The sequence below is a fragment of the Eptesicus fuscus genome, chromosome 15, assembly GCF_027574615.1.
Source record: "Eptesicus fuscus isolate TK198812 chromosome 15, DD_ASM_mEF_20220401, whole genome shotgun sequence".
NCBI classification, from domain to species: domain Eukaryota; kingdom Metazoa; phylum Chordata; class Mammalia; order Chiroptera; family Vespertilionidae; genus Eptesicus; species Eptesicus fuscus.
Genome location: NC_072487.1, coordinates 4,773,755 through 4,787,381, shown reverse-complemented (window position 1 = coordinate 4,787,381; position 13,627 = coordinate 4,773,755).

The window sequence follows — 13,627 nt, the reverse complement described above, 5'->3', positions numbered from 1 at the left end:
GGAGGGTTCAGTTAGGGTGGGGGTAGGAGTAGCACCTTTGGGGCATTGTGGGTCAGTTATGAATAAAGATAATTTTGTTTGAAAATGCTCTGGGGCTGCTGTGTCCATACTCGGTTTGCGCTGCTCCTTGGAGAGGGGACCTCAGAGGAAGGGAGGAGCGGGAGGTTCTGGGCCCTCTGCATCCACAGGGGCCCTCAGTCCCTCCTTCCCGACTGACAGTGATCTCTTCCCACTGCTCCTGGGAGCACACAGCTCTCTAATCCCCAGGGACCCCTCCCATCATTCTGCTCCCAAGGCCAGACTCTGGGCTGACCCGAGAGGGAAAGGCTGGGCCTCAGGGGCAGGCTGTCCCCTCTGGGCCTCCTGCAGGAGGAGCATCCTCTGTCTCAGTGGGTGATTGACAGTGGAGGGGGGTGGGGGAGAGGCTGGGACAAGGGGGTGACAGGGAGTAATGGCGACACGCCTGTTAAAGGTGGGTACATGGGGAATGACAGTGGGTCGGGAGGATAAGTACCTTGCGTGATTTCTGTGTGGGACAATCTTGTCCAGCTGGGGGAGCAGGACCCAGCTGCTGTGGCTGGGGGACTGGGCTCAGGGACAACGGGGTTTCAAGGACACCCACGCCTGCTGTCCCTTCCCTCCAGCCATGGCTGGTCTCTTGTGTGACAGATGCTGACGCAGATTTACATCCACGTGGAAACAGGTCCTCCTGCCCCAGCAGGGGCGGCAGGGGCCCAGGTGTGTGTGGGTGCAGGGCTGGTGGGAGCTGAGATCCAGGCTGAGGGAGGGGCCCCAGTCACCTGCTGTGGGCACTGCTACAGACCCCACAGACAAAGCGGGGACCCGAACCCCGGATGTAAGAGTGAGATGAGCCAGCAGTGAGGGAAGGAGCAGAGCCAGGAGGAGACCCCTATCTGCAGAACTGCCTGTCCCAGCTCTGCTCCCACGTGGCCATGCCCTGGCCCTCACCCCCTGCCTCCGGCCAATGCCTCTTCCCCATGTTCAAGTTCTGATTCCGTCCCGGGCTCAGGTTGGGTGGGAAGGCTGAGGCTCCGGAGCAGGGCCCCAGCCCACCCAGCATGCAGAGCTGTGGCCCGGGCGGTGGCCCCGCAGCAGCGATGGGAGGGTGAGGCCGTACAGTTCCAAAGGAGGCCTGGCCCTCTGCTGCCCCCACACAGAGCTCGGGCGGGAATGGACTCATGTCAGGGCCTCCCCCTCCCACAAAATCGCAGGTCAGCCCTCAGCTCCTCCTCCGCTGCCTTCCCTTGTCCCGTGCGGCGGGCAGCACCCACTCTCCCGGCCCCCTGGGCACTTTGTGAAGGAGACTCCTCACCTGGGCCCGTCTTTCCCGGCCGCTGCCCCCTCCCTGTCCAGCTGGGCCTCAACACAGAGAAACGGGCTCGGCGGTTGTGCCAGACTGTGTGTGTGTCGTGGGCTGGTCCAGAAGCTGCCAGCCCTCCCGGGTCAGCATCCTCCCCATGTGCACCCGATGTGCTGGGGTGGCCGGCCCTGGATGCCAATGTGTGGCTGAGGGACAGAGCCTGGACCCTCGTTCACTGGTGCGAATTACTCCTGCGACTTCTCTGCTTTCAGGGTCTCGGTGGCGAAACAGGTTAACCACCCCCCCCCCGCCCCCCCCCCCAGCCCCCAGGTTGTCAGGAACACTGAGTGTGTTTGAAGGGAACACACTCGCTCCGCCCTGTGTGCCTTCCCCATCATCAGGTCCACACCTGGCCCCGGGTGTCTCTGCGCCCGTCCTCACTCGCCTGCTGTGTCTGCCTTTGAGTCATTGTTTGGATGAACAGGTCCCAGGGGGAGGCAGAGCCTGGGCTGCCCCCACCTCGGAGCCCTGGGAACCCCGAAATCTCCCTGGAACCTGTACAGTGGGGCTGACGGGAGGCCCATCGCTGCTTCAATCGTGGGCGAGGCCAAGTCCACGGCTACGTGGAATCCTGGAGAGATTGGCACATTAGCGTCTGTAAAATACTAAGCTGGGTGCAATGGGAAGAAGAGGGAAGAAGTGTTTCATATTCCCCTGCAGCCAACCCTCTTTATCACCAGAAAATAAACTTGACAGGACACCCTGGAGGGCAGTGCGTCAGGCGGGAAGCAGGACGGGCTCCTAGTGACTGAAGTGGAATCTGTGGGAAGGGCAATGCCCTCCCTTCACTCCTCCAGGGAAATCACGATGCTCAACCAGAGAAGGGGCTCCCTGTGTCCCTGTGTGCTCAGCGCTCCCTGCTGCTCCACTTCCTTGTAGCTCCTGGGGTGGGGGTGGTGCACAGAGAGCCTGGGAGTGCGTTCCTTTCCCCCGTTTTTCTGTGGGGAAAATGGGGTTGGGGAGGTCAGGGGACTGAGGGCAGGTCACACTCCAGGAACTGGGACAGCCTGGGAGGCACCAGGCAGGTTTGGCTGCAGAGACTTCCTGCTCCTCCAGGAGGAATAAATCCCCAGGAGGAAGCCCTGGCATCCTGGGGAAATGCCAGTGACATAGGAGCAAGACCGGTCACCACCCTCGTGACCCTGGAGCGGCATCTCATTGCGGAAGGAGATTGCGTTTCCCTGATGTTGAGCATCTTTTCGTATGCTTCTGGCCATGTGTGCCTCTTCTTTGGAGCAATGTGTCCTCACCATTTGCCAACGTTTAGTTGGTTTGGCTTTTATTATTGAGCTGTAAGAGTTCAGTGGTCGGCAAACTCATTAGTCAACAGAGCCAAATATCAACAGTACAACGATTGAAATTTATTTTGAGAGCCAAATTTTTTAAACTTAAATTTTTTCTAACGCCACTTCTTCAAAATAGACTCACCCCGGCTGTGGTATTTTGTGGAAGAGCCACACTCAAGGGGCCAAAGAGCCGCATGTGGCTCGCGAGCCACAGTTTGCCGACCACGGGTCTAGGTAAATAAAGTGTCTTTCCAGAGATAAGGTTTCCACAAAATTCTCTCATTTTGTGGGTTGTCCTTTACTTTCTTGATAGTGTCTTTTGAATGAAAAAAGTCTTTACTTTTGAGGAAGCTGAATTTATTTATTTTGTTCTTTTGTTGCCTTTGTTTTTGGTGTCATATCTAAAAATCTGTTGACAATCATGTATTGTGGAAAGGTATGCCTATGATTCTTCCTTTTAAAATCCATCTTCACCATTTTTAAATGTACAGTTCAGTTGTGTTAATTATGTTTACAGTAGAGGCCTGGTGCATGACATTCATGCACTGGGGAGGGGAGGGGGGCGGTCCTTCAGCTCGGCTGGCCTGTGCCCTTTCACAATCCAGGAGCCCTCAGGGGATGTCCAACTGACAGTGTAGGCCCACGGGGAGAGGGCCTAAACCTTCAGTTGGACATCCTTAGCACGTTGCCACGGAGGCCGGCACTGTGCTCGCCAGCCCATAGGCTCATCAGTCCCTCAGCCCAGCATTGAACATCTGCCCCCTGGTGGTCAGTGCACGTCATAGTGACCAGTCATTCCTCAGATGGGTCGATTTGCATATTACCCTTTTATTATATAGGATTGCTGTGCAACAGATCTCTAGAGAATTGCCATCTTTCAACATTGGATTGCTGTACACATTGGACCCTAATTCTCCCTACTTAGGGAATATAGTCAATAATATTGTCATATTACTTCCTCCCTTAGATCTGCACAACCACTTTTCTACCTCTGTTTCTGTGACTTTGACTACTTTAGATACTTGATGTGAGTGGAATCACACAGTATTTGTTCTTTTGTGACTTGCTTATTTCACTTAACATAATGTCCCAACGGTTCATTCGCCTGGGAACATGTGATGCGGTTTCCTTGTTTTCAAGGCTCATGGTATGTACAGACCACATTTTCTTTATCTGTTCATCTGTTAATAGACTTCGGTTTCTCTTGGCTATTGTGAAAAAGAAAAAAAGGAGCAGTGAATGTGAGTGAGCAAATATTTCTTTGAGATCCTTCTTTGAATTGTTTGGAAGAGAGGGTTGTGGAATCACATGCTAATTATATTTTTAATTTTAAGAAAATTCCAACTTGGTGTATATCCATCTTATAAAAGAGTTTATGGTTTTATTATAGCTATGTGTAACCAAATTATTTATAATGATAATTTGGGGTGTTATATATAGTATCATATTGGATATATCATTTTGCCTTGGTCTTCTTTCAACATGCTGAGTTCAGGGTAAAAAATTTATATATTAAATCTCATTTAATTTTTGAATATTTATATTTTGCATTGTGTGCATATATTAAAAATAACATAATATTTGTTGTTGGACTTTTTAAAATTATAATGTTACAGGATAATCAATTGTAGATGCAAAATTTTTCCATTCAAGGACTTTGAAAGTTCTTTCATCTAATATACTTATGTAGTTGCTATTGAAAATTATGCCATCATTTAAAAAAATTTTTATTTTATTGTTTAAAGTATTACAAATAGTAGTACATGTCTCCTTATTTTCCCCATTGACCTTCCTTCAGCCTCCCCTACCCCCCACACATGCCCTCACCCCACCACCCCAGTGTCTTATGTCCATTTGCTATGCTTATATGCATGCATACAAGTCCTTCAGTTGATCTCTGACCTCCCCCCACACACACACTCCCCAGCTTTCCCGCTATTATTTGACAGTGTGTTCAATGCTTCTCTGCCTCTGTATCTATTTTTTTGTTCATCAGGTTATAATGTTCTTTATTATCCATAAAGGAATGAGATCATGTGGTATTTTTCTTTCACTGCATGGCTTATTTCACTTAGCATAATGCTCTCTAGTTCCATCCATGCTGTTGCAAATGGTAAGAATTCCTTCCTTTTTATAGCAGCATAGTATTCCATTGTGTAGATGTACCATAGTTTTTTAATCTACTCATCCGCTGATGGGCACTTAGGCTGTTTCCAAATCTTAGCTATTGTAAATTGCGCTGCTATGAACATAGGGGTGCATATATCCTTTCTGATTGGTGTTTCTGTTTTCTTGGGGTATATTCCTAGAAGTGGTATTACTGGGTCAAATGGGAATTCCATTTTTAAGTATTTGAGGAAACACCATACTGTTTTCCACAATGGCTGCACCCCACCAGCAGTGAAGGAGAGTTCCATTTTCTTCACATCCTCGCCAGCACTTGTTATTTGTTGATTTATTGATGATAGCCATTCTGACAGGTGTGAGGTGGTACCTCATTGTTGTTTTGATTTGCATCTCTCGAATAATTAGTGACTTTGAGCATGTTTTCATGTATCTCTTGGCTTTCTGAATGTCCTTTTTCGAAAAGTGTCTATTTAGGTCATTTGCCCATTTTTTTGATTGGATTGTTTATCTGCCTTTTGTTAAGTTGTATGAGTTCCCTGTAAATGTTGGAGATTAAATGCTTATCGGAGATAACTTTGGCAAATATGTTCTCCCATGCAGTGGGCTTTCTTGTTGTTTCATTGATGGTTTCTTTTGTTGTGAAAAAGCCTTTTATTTTGATGTAGTCCCTTTTGTTTATTTTCTCCTTAGTTTCTCTTGCCCTAGGATCTGTGTCTGTAAAAATATTGCTACGACATATGTCTGCTATTTTGCTGCCCTATGGAGTCTTGTAGGATTTTTATGGTTTCCCGTCAGACATTCAAGTCCTTTAGCCATTTTGAGTTTGTTTTTGTGTATGATGTAAGTTGGTGACCTAGTTTCACTTTTTTTCCATGTATCTGACCAAATTTCCCAGCACCATTTATTAAAGAGGCTGTTTTGACTCCATTGTATGCTCTTGCCTAACTCTGTCAAATATTAATTGAGTATAATGGCTTGGGTCAATTTCTGGGTCCTCTATTCTGTTCCATTGGTCTATATGTCTGTTCTTGTGCCAGTACCAGGCAGTTTTGAGAATTGTGGCTTGGTAATATAGTTTGATGTCTGGTATTGTGATCCCTCCAACTTTGTTCTTCTTTCTCAGGACAGCATATGGCTATTCTGGGTCTTGTTTTATTCCAGATGAATTTTTGGAGAGTTTGTTCTAGTTCTGTGAAATATGCCATTGGTATTTTAATAGGTATTGCATTGAATCTATAGATTGCTTTGGATAGTATGGACATTTTAATGATGTTAATTCTACCAATCCATGAACATGGTATGTTCTTCCATTTGTTTATGTCTTCCTCTATCTCTTTTTTCAATGTCCTGTAGTTTTCTGAGTATAGGTTTTTTATGTCCTTGGTAAGTTTATTCCTAGGTATCTTAATTTTTTTGGTGCAATGGTAAATGGGGTTTTTTTTTTCATTTCTCTTTCTGTGAGTTCATTATTGGTGTATAAAAAGGCCATAGATTTCTGGGTGTTAATTTTGTATCCTGCTACATTGCCAGATTCATTTATTAGTTCTAGTAGTTTTTTGATGGAGTCTTTGGGGTTTTCTATGTACAGTATCATGTCATCTGTCGAATAAGGGCAGTTTTACTTCTTCTTTTCCAATTTGGATGCCTTTTATGTCTTCTTCTTGTCTGATCACTATAGTTAGCACTTCCAGTACTATATCGAACAGGAGTTGTGAAAGTGGCATCCTTGTCTTGTACCTGTTCTTAGGAGAAATGGGTTTAGTTTTTGCCCATTGAGTATGATGCTGGCTGTGGGTTTGTCATATAGGGCTTTTATTTTGTTTAGGTATGATCCCTCTATTCGCACTTTGCTGAGAGTTTTTATCAAGAAAGAGTGTTGGATTTTGTCAAATGCTTTTTCTGCATCAATTGATATAATTATGTGATTTTTGTCTCTCAGTTTGTTTATGTGATGTATCACATTTATTGATTTGCGGATATTGTAACATCCTTGCATCCCTGGAATAAATCCCACTTGGTCAAGGTGTATGATCTTTCTGATGTATTGCTGAATCTGATTTGCTAGAATTTTGTTGAGGATTTTAGCATCTATGTTCATCAAGGATATCGGCCTGTAGTTCTTTTTCTTTGTGGTGTCTTTATCTGGTTTTGGGATTAGGGTAATGCTGGCTTCATAGAAAGAGCTTGGAAGTTTGCCTTCCTCTATAATTTTTTGAATAGTCTGAGGAGGATAGGTTTTCGTTCTTCTTTGAATGCTTGGTAGAACTCCCCTGTAAAGCCGTCTGGACCAGGGCTTTTGTTTGCTGGAAGATTTTTTGATCGGTTTCAATTTCTTTGGTAGATATTGGCCTATTCAGGTTTTTTGATTTTTCTTGGTTGACTTTTGTGAGCTTGTATTTTTCTAAGAATATGTCCATTTCGTTTAGGTTGTCCTTTTTGTTGGAGTAGAGTTGTTCTTAGTATTTTTTCATAGTCGTTTGTAGTTCTGTAGGATTGGTTGTTATTTCACCTCTTTCATTTCTGATTTTGTTCCTTTGGGTCCTCTCTCTTTGCTTCTTGGTGAGCCTGGCTAGAGGTTCATCAATATTGTTTATCCTTTCAAAGAACTAGCTCTTTGTTTTGTTGTCTTTTGTATTGTGTTTTTTTTTTTTTGGTCTCTATTTCATTTATCTCCACTCTGATCTTTATTATTTCCTTCCTTCTGCTTACACTGGGCTTTTCTTGTTGCTCTCTTTCAATTCTTTGAGTTGTAGGGTTAGGCAATTTATTACCATTGTTTCTTTTCTTTTCTTTCCTTTTCTTTTCTTTTCTTTTCTTTTCTTTTCTTTTCTTTTCTTTTCTTTTCTTTTCTTTTTCTTCCTTCCTTCCTTCCTTCCTTCCTTCCTTCCTTCCTTCCTTCCTCCCTCCCTCCCTCCCTTCCTTCCTTCCTCCCTCCCTCCCTCCCTCCCTCCCTCCCTCCCTCCCTCCCTCCCTCCCTTCCTGCTTTCTTTCTTTCTTTCTTTCTTTCTTTCTTTCTTTCTTTCTTTCTTTCTTTCTTTCTTTCTTTCTTTCTTTCTTTCTTTCTTTCTTTCTTTCTTTCTTTCTTTTTCTTCTTCTTCTTCTTCTTCTTCTTCTTCTTCTTCTTCTTCTTCTTCTTCTTCTTCTTCTTTTTTTTTGCAGTAGGCTTGTAGAGCTAAGAACTTCCCTCTCAAGACTGCTTTCACTGTGTCCCATAGATTTTGGATCATTGTGTTTTCATTGTCGTTTGTTGCCATAATGCTTTTTATTTATTCTTTGATCTCTCTGGTAACCCAGTCATTGTTTAATAGAATGCTTTTTAGCCTCCAGGTGTTTGATTTTTTAAATTGTTTTTTACTGTAGTTGATTTCTAGTTTTTGTCATTGTGATCTGATAAGATGCTTGATATGATTTCTATCTTCTTGAATTTGAAGAGACTTTGCCTGTGACCCAATATATGGTCTATCTTTGAAAATGACCCATGTGCACTTGAAAAGAATGTATATTCTGCGGCTTTGGGGGTGAAATGTTCTGAAGATGTCAATTCCATCTGATCTAGTGAGTCATTTACGATTGATGTTTCTTTGCTGATTTTTTGTTTAGAGGATTTGTCCAATGGTGATAGTGGGGTATTAAAGTCTCCTACTATGACTGTATTGTTGTCAATCTGTCCCTTGATATCCTCTAGAAGTTTTTTTTTTTTTTTATGTATTTGGGTGCTCCTGTATTGGGTGCATATAATTTTACCAGTTATTTCTTCTTGTTGGATTGCTCCCTTTAGTATTATGAAGTGGCCTTCCTTATCTCTTTTTTATGTTCTTCACTTTGAGGTCTAATTTGTCAGATATAAGTATTGCTACCCCAGCTTTTTTTCATTTCCATTCACCTGAAAAACCTTTTTTCATCCCTTCACCACCAGTCTGTGTGAGTCCTTTTTTTCTGAGGTGGGTTTCCTGTAGACAGCAGATGTATGGGTCATGTTTTCTTATCCACTCAGCTACCTTATGTCTTTTGATTGGGGCATTTAATCCATTTACATTTAAAGTTATTATTGATAGATACTTGTTTGTTGCCATTTTTATTCTTTATGCCTGTGTTCTTTCTTTGCTTCCTATTTCTTCTTTTTACAGCAGACCCTTTAGCATTTCTTGCCTTTGGTTTGGTGGTAATAAACTCCCTTAGTCCTTTTTTTTGTCTGTGAAGCTCCTGATTTCACCTTCAATTTTGATTGATAGCCTTGCTGGGTACAGTATTCTTGGATTCAGACCCTTGTTTTGCATGACTTTGTATATTTCATTCCATTCCTTTCTGGCCTGATGTGTTTCTATTGAGAAATCAATTGTTAGTCTGATGGGGGATCCTTTGTAGGTAACTTTCTGTCTCTCTCTGGCTGCTTTTAAGATTCTTATTTTGTTGTTGGTGTTTGCCAATTTAATTAGAATGTGCCTTGGCATTGGTCTTTTGGGGTTCATTTTGTTTGGGACTCTGTGAGCTTCTTGAGTTTGTGTGGGTTTTTTCTTCCCTATATCAGGGAAGTTTTTTGTCATTATTTCTTCAAACAGGTTTTCTATTCCTTGCTCAATTTCTTCTCCTTCTGGTACCCCTATTATGCGGGTGTTGTTTCGTTTTGTGTTGTCCCAAAATTCCCTTAGGCTCTCCTCCTGTTTTTTAAGTTGTTGTGTTTTTTTATGCTGCTCTGCTTGGGTATTTTTTCCTACCTTGTCTTCTATATCACTGATGTGGTCCTCTGCTTCTTCTAGTCTACTCTTGATGCTGTCTATTGAGTTCTTTATAGCAGTGATGTCATTTTTCATTTCTTCTTGGTTCTTCTTCATTTCCTCTTGGTTTTTACACATATTGTTGAATTTGTCTTCCATTCTTTTCAGCGACCTTATGACCATTTCTCTGAATTCTCACTCTGACATATTGCTTGCCTCCATTTCGTTTACTTCCTTTTCTGGTGATGCCTTCTTTTCTTTCATATGCGGGCTGTTTCTTTGTCTCCCCATGATCTCTTTTCTCTGGGTGTCTGGTTATGTAGTTCTCTCTCTCCTTTCCCTAGGCAAAATCTGACCTTTCCGTGAGAAGGTGTAGAGCTCATTCGAGTCCATGTATTCGCTCTGCTTGAGATATAGTGTTCCTGGCTTCACACCTGGTCCCTGGGTTTTGGGGTTGTAGAGTCCCTGGATGTATAGGCTTCCGATAACAGCCACTCTCTGTGTCAAGATGGTGTGGTCTCTGCAGCAGAGCCGGTCGCTCTGAGAGAGATTTCAGCAACAGTGTAGGCTGCCTGGTCAGAGGAGCCCAGTCCGGCAGTCCCCAACAGTCCCTTGGAGTATAGCTGTCCCTCACCAACAAATATACACTCTCTGTACATCCACACACTCTCCTTTCGTTCTGTCACTCACACACTATCTTGCAGTCTGCCTTCTCGTCAGCAGCCATCTTCTGTCTTATGTCACCATTTTAATAACATTTTCTTTGTAGGTGATCATCTTCCTTGCTAACTGATTTTAAGATTGTCTTTTGTCTTTTGAGTTTTACTATTTCAAGAGGTGCAACTAGGTTCAGGTTAAAAAATTCTCTATCCTCCTTGTGATCACTTTTGATTCATTAATTGATAATATACTTTCTTCATCAACTCAAGGACATAGTATTATCTTTTCAATGTTGTCTTGTCTCTACTCATACAACCCCAAAGATATGTACATCTTAAGTATTCTCTATGTCTTTATCTGCTCAGGCTGCTATACAAAATACCATAGACTAGGTGGTTTAGACAACATTATTTATTTTGTTCTTTTTTAAAAATTCAATTTTTAAATATGCAATTACAGTTGACATTCAATATTATATCACTTTCATAGCATAGAGTTTAGACATTTATATAACTTACAAAGTGATTCCCCTGGGAAGTCTTGCATTTACCTGACACCATATTTAGTTATTACAATGCTAGAGACCCAATGCATGAAATTCATGCAAGAGTAGGCCTTCCTTCCCCTGGCTGCTGGCACCGGCTTACCTCTGGCACCTGGGACCCAGGCTTCCCTCACAGCCCCAGCTTCGTCCGGAAGGACACCCAGTCTAATTAGCATATTATGCTTTTATTATTATAGACTAGAGGCCGGGTGCACAAAATTCATGTACGGGGTGGGGGGTGTCCCTCAGCCCAGCCTGCACCCTCTCCAATCTGGGACCCCTCGAGGGATGTCTGACTGCCCATTTAGGCCTGATCCCTGTAGGACTGGGCCTAAACGGGTAGTCAGACATCCCTCTCACAATCCAGGACTGTTGGCTCCCAACTGCTCTCCTGCCTGCCAGCCTTATCACCCCCTAACCACTCCCCTGACAGCCTGATTGATGCCTAACTGCTCCCCTGACAGCCTGATTGCCCCTAACTGCTCTCCTCTGCAGGCCTGGTCACCCCTAACTGCCCTCCCCTGCAGGCCTGGTCCCCCTCAACTGCTCTCCCCTGCAGGCCTGGGATCCCCCCAACTGCCCTTTTCTACAGGCCTGGTCGCTCCCAACTTCCCTCCTCTGCCTGCCTGGTCACCCCTAACTGCCCTCCCCTGCAGACTTGATTGCCCCCAACTGCCCTCCCTTGCAGGCCTGGTCCCTCCCAACTGCCCTCCCCTGCTGGCCATCTTGTGGTGGCCATCTTGTGTCCAGATAGGGGCAGCCATCTTTGACCACATGGGGGCAGCCATCTTGTGTGTTGGAGTGATGGTCAATTTGCATATTACTCTTTTATTAGATAGGATTATTGACTATATTCCCTGAGCTGCACTCCATATCACCATGACTGATTTTCAAATGTCAATTTGTACTTCTTAATCCATTTACCTTTTCCACCTACCTCCAAAATCCCCCTATGATCTGGCAACTATTTGTTTGTTCTCTGTATTCATGAATTTATTTTTGTTTTGTTTGTTTGTTTATTTTGTTTCTTAGATTCCACATATAAGTTAAATCATATGGCATTTGTCTTTCTCTGTCTGAATTATTTCACTTAGCATAATATTCTATAGGTCCATCCATGTTGTCACAAATAGTAAGATTTCACTGTTTTATGGCCAAGCAATATTCTATTGTATATATGTACCACTTCTTTATCCATTTGTCTTTTGATTGGAGCATTTAAGCCATTTACATTTAAAGTAATTAATGATAGGTATATAGTTATTGCCATTTTATTAGTTGTTTTCTGATTGTTCTTGTAGTTCTCTTTTTCCTTTGTTATCCTCTTTCTTCTGTTGAATGTTGTTGACTTTCTGCAGTGTTGTGCTTTAATTCCTTTTTATTTCTTATACTAGAGGCCCGGTGCATGAAATTCGTGCACGGGGGTGTGTCCCTCAGCCCAGCCTGCACCCTCTCCAATCTGGGATCCCTCTTACAATCCAGGACTGCTGGCTCCCAACTGCTCACCTGCCTGCCTTCCTGATTTCCCCTATCTGCTTCTGCCTGCCAGCCTGATCACCCCCCTAACCACTCCCCTGCCAGCCTGATTGATGTCTAACTGCTCCCCTGCCAGCCTGTTTGCCCCCAACTTCACTCCTCTGCCAACCTGGTCACTCCTAACTGCCCTCCCCTGCAGACTTGATTGCCCCCAACTGCTCTCTCTTGCAGGCCTGGTCCCTCCCAAATGCCCTCCCCTGCTGGCCATCTTGTGGTGGCCATCTTGTGTGCACATGGGGGCAGGATCTTTGACCACATGGGGCAGCTATCTTGATCTTGTGTGTTGGAGTGATGGTCAATCTGCATATTACTCATTTATTAGATAGGATAGAGGCCTGGTGCATGGGTGGGGGCCAGCTGGTTTGCCCTGAATGGTGTCCCGGGTCAGGGTGGGGGTTCCCTTGGGGCTTAGGGTAGCTTGGGTGAGGGGCCTGTGGTGGTTTTCAGGCCAGCCACGCCCCCCGGCGACCCAAGCAGAGGCCCTGGTATCTGGAATTTATTTATCTTCTACAATTGAAACTTTGTAGCCTGGAGCAAAGCCAAGCCCTCGGCTGCCGCCATTTCTGTTTGGATTTGTTTACCTTGTATAATTGAGACTTTGTAGCCTTAAGCGGAGGCTTAGGCCAGCTAGGGCAGGTTGAAAGCTTGGCTTCCTTGGTTGCCAGGGGCAACCCTAGCCTGCTCTCTCCAGCTCCGTGGCTGCTGCCATTTTTCTTGGGATTTATCTTCTATAATTGAAACTTTGTAGCCTTGAGTGGAGGCCTGGGCCCGCCAGGGTGTGTGGAAAGCTTGGCTTCCTCTATTGCTGCAGAAACCCAAGCCTCCCTTGTGCTCTCTGTGGTGGCAGCCATCTTGGTTGGGGTTAATTTGCATACTTGCACTAATTGGCTGGTGGGCGTGGCTGGTGGGTGTAGCGGAATGATGGTTAATTTGCATATTACTCTTTTATTAAGTCGTATTGTATATTTCCGGTTTGTGGTTATCACATGCTTCAAATATATCAAGCTGTGTTTATAGCAGCCTATGGTCACTTAAATTTGAACACATTCTAAAATCACTATCATTTTTTATTCACCCTCTCCATGTTTATATGGTGTGTGTGTGTATCCCTTAATTTACTGCTGTATTTACATATGATCTTCCTACTCTTACATTTTAACCTTTGTACAAACTTTAATGTTGGTTGATTCACTGTTTTTATTATGTGTTTTCCTTTGTCAATGAGAATATTTTCTTTGCGCTATTTTCTTATTCATATTTTTTATTTTCCTTCTTCTTCTTAAAAAAATCCCTTTAATATTTCTTGTAACTCCTTCAGTATTTTCTTGGCTGGCATATTCTTTATCTTTCATTTGATTATAAATGGTAGCCTTACTGA